The 4595-nt window shown below is 41.1% G+C and overlaps 9 non-coding genes across 9 annotated transcripts; 5 read left to right on the top strand and 4 right to left on the bottom strand.

Annotated features, from left to right (window-relative positions):
* The first annotated feature begins 266 nt into the window (after positions 1-266).
* trnak-cuu lies at positions 267-339 on the top strand. The gene has a single exon. It is a non-coding gene; the product is annotated as a tRNA-Lys (tRNA).
* A 458-nt stretch (positions 340-797) lies between these two features.
* trnan-guu lies at positions 798-871 on the bottom strand. Its single transcript has one exon. It is a non-coding gene; the product is annotated as a tRNA-Asn (tRNA).
* A 138-nt stretch (positions 872-1009) lies between these two features.
* Positions 1010-1082, top strand: trnak-cuu. The gene has a single exon. It is a non-coding gene; the product is annotated as a tRNA-Lys (tRNA).
* Positions 1083-1226: 144 nt separating this feature from the next.
* On the top strand, positions 1227-1300 carry trnan-guu. Its single transcript has one exon. It is a non-coding gene; the product is annotated as a tRNA-Asn (tRNA).
* Positions 1301-1495: 195 nt separating this feature from the next.
* Positions 1496-1569, bottom strand: trnan-guu. Its single transcript has one exon. It is a non-coding gene; the product is annotated as a tRNA-Asn (tRNA).
* A 138-nt stretch (positions 1570-1707) lies between these two features.
* On the top strand, positions 1708-1781 carry trnan-guu. Its single transcript has one exon. It is a non-coding gene; the product is annotated as a tRNA-Asn (tRNA).
* Positions 1782-2770: 989 nt separating this feature from the next.
* On the bottom strand, positions 2771-2844 carry trnan-guu. Its single transcript has one exon. It is a non-coding gene; the product is annotated as a tRNA-Asn (tRNA).
* A 127-nt stretch (positions 2845-2971) lies between these two features.
* Positions 2972-3044, top strand: trnak-cuu. The gene has a single exon. It is a non-coding gene; the product is annotated as a tRNA-Lys (tRNA).
* A 231-nt stretch (positions 3045-3275) lies between these two features.
* On the bottom strand, positions 3276-3348 carry trnak-cuu. The gene has a single exon. It is a non-coding gene; the product is annotated as a tRNA-Lys (tRNA).
* Between the last annotated feature and the right edge of the window lie 1247 nt (positions 3349-4595).

Below are 4595 nucleotides of genomic sequence, written 5' to 3'. Positions count from 1 at the left end.
CACCTGCAGCCACCAGTGCTTTGTTGTAGTGAAGTGGCGCCATCTAGTGGTGCTTTGCGCGCTTACGTAAAGTTAAAATCTGTGCGTGTATGTGTGTGTTTATAAGTATAAATTCGAAGTACAATCATTCCCATGCTGCTCTATACTTCTACATCTCGGAGGCAAATACTGTAATTACTGTAATACTGTAATGTATTGTAACTCCAAACAGGAAGCACAACGTTGACTGAAATCATAGCCGGCACTGACGTCCACGGAGTCCAGCAGCCCGGCTAGCTCAGTCGGTAGAGCATGAGACTCTTAATCTCAGGGTCGTGGGTTCGAGCCCCACGTTGGGCGCTTCAGTTTTTCCTCTGTTTCTTTGTGTTATATCCTGACATTTAATAGGGATTTCATGCCCTCTTTCATGTGGCAAATTTTCTTGCAACATTGGAAAAAAAAAAATATATATATATAAATATTTATATATATTGAAAAAAATTATGAATAATGAGGCCAGTAGTTAGCTGAACAGAATTCAGTCTTTTACTATTACTATCATTCCAGTTCTTTATGTTTTTTATGTTCTTTTTTTCATTCAAGTTCCGGCTGTATTCTTCACAGGTTTGTGAGAGATCTGCCCAGATGTGTCTTGTATTTCCTTTTACAAAAAATACTAGAACAAAAAACAAAAAACAAAAACAAAAACAATTCATTCGTTCAGCTGTAAAGCTGCTTTCAAAACAATTTTAAATGCTAAAACAATAGAATCATACAATAATTTCGTCCCTTTCTATTCATGTCTGTGAAAAAGCGACCGTCCCTGGGTGGGCTCGAACCACCAACCTTTCGGTTAACAGCCGAACGCGCTAACCGATTGCGCCACAGAGACTACATATTTGACGTAAAGGCGTCTACTAATAGAAAATTGCCTCGGTATATTTACATGTAGCAAATTGAATAAAAACTTCCTAATGTTCAATGACGGTTTAGACATCGGTTTAGACATGCTTTGTCGTTTTAGTCAACAGCCCGGCTAGCTCAGTCGGTAGAGCATGAGACTCTTAATCTCAGGGTCGTGGGTTCGAGCCCCACGTTGGGCGCAACTCTTTTGACAGGGCAGTGGCAACACTTCGGACAGTGTCAGACAGTGCTTACATGTCATCGGGGATTCTGTCTTGCTTATATCTCTGTTATTACAGAGCTCACAGAGAAAAAATCTTAGCTGTTATCCATTGAGCGCGCTTGTCTCTGTGGCGCAATCGGTTAGCGCGTTCGGCTGTTAACCGAAAGGTTGGTGGTTCGAGCCCACCCAGGGACGAAAGCCTTTTTTTTTTTCCCACTGTATCGTAACAAGTGCCGGTACTTTACTTATGGTGAGTGCTTTTTTTTCTTTTAACAATAAAACATGCTTTCATTTGACAGGAAATGAGAAATAGTTTGACTGAAATGTAAAAGAAAGAAAGTGAACTGTGCTACCACTATGACTTAGTAATTGACCAATAGAAAAAGAGGCCGTCCCTGGGTGGGCTCGAACCACCAACCTTTCGGTTAACAGCCGAACGCGCTAACCGATTGCGCCACAGAGACCTTACGCGACCACATTTTCAGCATGGTTCATCACAAGTAACAGATGAAAAAGGTGAACGTTGTGTCGGGAGCACGTGTAACGGTGACACTGATCGCCTCGCCGGCACCCCCCACCGCGACTTTAGCCTCCACCAGCAAGTCTCTGTGGCGCAATCGGTTAGCGCGTTCGGCTGTTAACCGAAAGGTTGGTGGTTCGAGCCCACCCAGGGACGAAGTGTTTTCTGCTTAATTATTCGGGTCATGTAAGTCAGAGGTAAATGCTGTAGACAAATGTGTTTAAAATATCTGCTTACATCTACGTGTCATTGTGTGATATTCAATATCCATTGTGTAATATTCAATATATTCTTTGTTTACTTTAAATTCTAAATCACGCTTAAAATTGCCAAAAAAATCCCTGAAGGTTTGCGTGAGAGTCTATGGAGCGCAGCCACATATTTTTTGGACCCTGGTCGGAGTTGGCCAGTGCTATGATATGATTGGCCAGTCTGCGTTTGGGGGATGGGACTTAGCAAAGGGCCAAATGTCTCATTAATTGTATAGAGAATTGGCCTAATATACTCATGTTACTTAACACTGGCCATAAACTGTCTTTCTGTCTGTCAGCAGACATTTTGAACACATTTGTGATATTTGTTACGGTTAGGGGTAGGAGTAGGGTTAGCGTTGGAGGTTAGGGTTACACGAATGAATAATCTGATCACTAAACGCTGAAAGATAGATATTATCAGACATTTTAAATGCATTTGTCCTCAACAAAATTTACAGGTGTTTCGACAGTTCGTAACGTTATCAAGACGTTTCAGAGTCATAAAACTGTTAAGATGCTTGCAGGACGTCGTGCTAGGAAGTAACTCAGTGAGGGGGGTCTGTTGCATGCAGAAAACAATTAATAAACAGATTAATACACCCCTGACACTCGTGTTACTGAGTGTACATTACATTACATAACACCCCGTAATTGCCATAAATTGCCATAAACTGTATTTCTGTCTGTCAGCAGACATTTTAAACACATTTGGTAGGGTTAAGGGACTGAGATGGTTAAGGGGTCGAGATGCTTCCAGCACATCGTGCTAAGAGGTAACTCAATGGGGGAGGTCCGCGTAGGTAGCAATGCATTATTTTTTAACATACTTATATATTATCTGTTTCACTCGATTCGGTTTTAAGATACAGTTCACCAAGAAGAAAACTTTCCCGTCCCTGGGTGGGCTCGAACCACCAACCTTTCGGTTAACAGCCGAACGCGCTAACCGATTGCGCCACAGAGACAAGGTAGCTGCATGCGGAGGACTACTGACTCTTTGTTTGTGTGCTCTGCAGCACCGGTGACAGATTGTGTGATGGTTTGTTATGATGAAGGATACGGGGCGAGGTGCGGAAGAACGGAAATCACAGAGCCCGGCTAGCTCAGTCGGTAGAGCATGAGACTCTTAATCTCAGGGTCGTGGGTTCGAGCCCCACGTTGGGCGCGTTGCTTTTTAAAAAAAATCATGTGTACCATAGTATAATTATGTGTAACATAGGTTAGTGCAGCCGATCGCAGTAACTGATTGCGGATGAGATATGAGCAGGAGAGCCCTGCAGGCTTGTTACGATAACGTGTATAATTTTTTTTCCTATTGAATTTTTTTCTTTATCTTATTTAATTCTTTTAAACGTATCAAGAAAAGAGTCCACCAAGAAGCAGAGAAAAAGTAATGCGCCCAACGTGGGGCTCGAACCCACGACCCTGAGATTAAGAGTCTCATGCTCTACCGACTGAGCTAGCCGGGCTACGGAAAGGTGCGTTCGAAATGTTGAAATTCCTTTGTGTGGACAGAAGCATTCTCTAGCGTGGGCGAGGTCAACCTTGCGTCTTTTTGTGAGGGACCATTTCCTGGAAAAAGCATACGACGGGCTTTAAATTCCTGTAAAATCCTCTGCAGATTTAGCAGAAATCCATCGCCATATATACAGTAGATACAGGTTGACACTTCCGATGTGGTATTTTCAACTTTTTTAAACTTCCCTAAGATTGTAGATGTATTTTCATGGGGGTAACTGTGTTTTCACATTTGACTTGTTTTAAATAGTGTATCTACGTCCAGTTTCATGTATATATCTGCTAATTAGAAGATACATTTTTCAAGGGAAGTGCGTGTCTGGGTGTCTATGTAACTGTGTACTATTAAGACACTGTTAGATACTGTGGAAAGTTTGTTTGTTGTGCTCTCGTTTTGTCCAGGACTTTTCCCTGGAAAAGGCACAAAGAGCATTTTTGCAAGAGAGACCCTTGATGCTTTTAATGCTTTAAAATTGCAGGGAAATTACAGTTTGGAAAAGACGATAATTAAAACCACTGAAATTACCCTTCAATCAACATGTAACTTACCAATGCAACAATGTGCATTTCAGTTGTGCTTGTGACATCCCTTTCATTTGTGTCTGCTTCAGGACTGGACTCCAAGGCACCAACAAAGCACAAGCAGAAGCAATGCAAACAACAAGGGAGAGATTGGCTGTCTGCTGTGTACCTTTGGTTTATCCTCTCCATCATGGACTACTCTCAAAAAAGGTGGGGGCATGTATGTTGAAAATAATAAAAAAAATAAATAATAAAATCTCTGAATGTATTAGATTAATATATACCAACATCATATAATATGCTTTATATGCACATTAATACATTCTCACGTTAATATACATACATGTGTGCAGTGTATGTGTGCAGTGTAAACACATAAGTGTTCTAATTATTCTAAATTATTCTGAATTTTACTGATGCAAAAATGTCCATCTAATCATAATTCAGGACAATTCAGGACAAGCAAAAGCTGCAAGGCTGCTTGCCAAGGCTGTAATTAGCTCATCAATAATAACAACAAAAACTGGCCTATTCTTACTATGTTGTTATATAGTATTTTTTATAAGTTGATTTTGTTATTTTGAGGTCCCATCCACGCCTTGCCCCATGTGATTCTTGAGGTTCTTGAGGCACTGACTAGTGGGGAGTTCCACTAGCCAGTTAGAAATGTCCAAAT

Source organism: Xiphias gladius, chromosome 12 (assembly GCF_016859285.1).
Source record: "Xiphias gladius isolate SHS-SW01 ecotype Sanya breed wild chromosome 12, ASM1685928v1, whole genome shotgun sequence".
Lineage (NCBI taxonomy): Eukaryota > Metazoa > Chordata > Actinopteri > Istiophoriformes > Xiphiidae > Xiphias > Xiphias gladius.
Note: the sequence above shows the minus strand (reverse complement) of the source record. Positions and strands in the feature narration are given on the sequence as shown.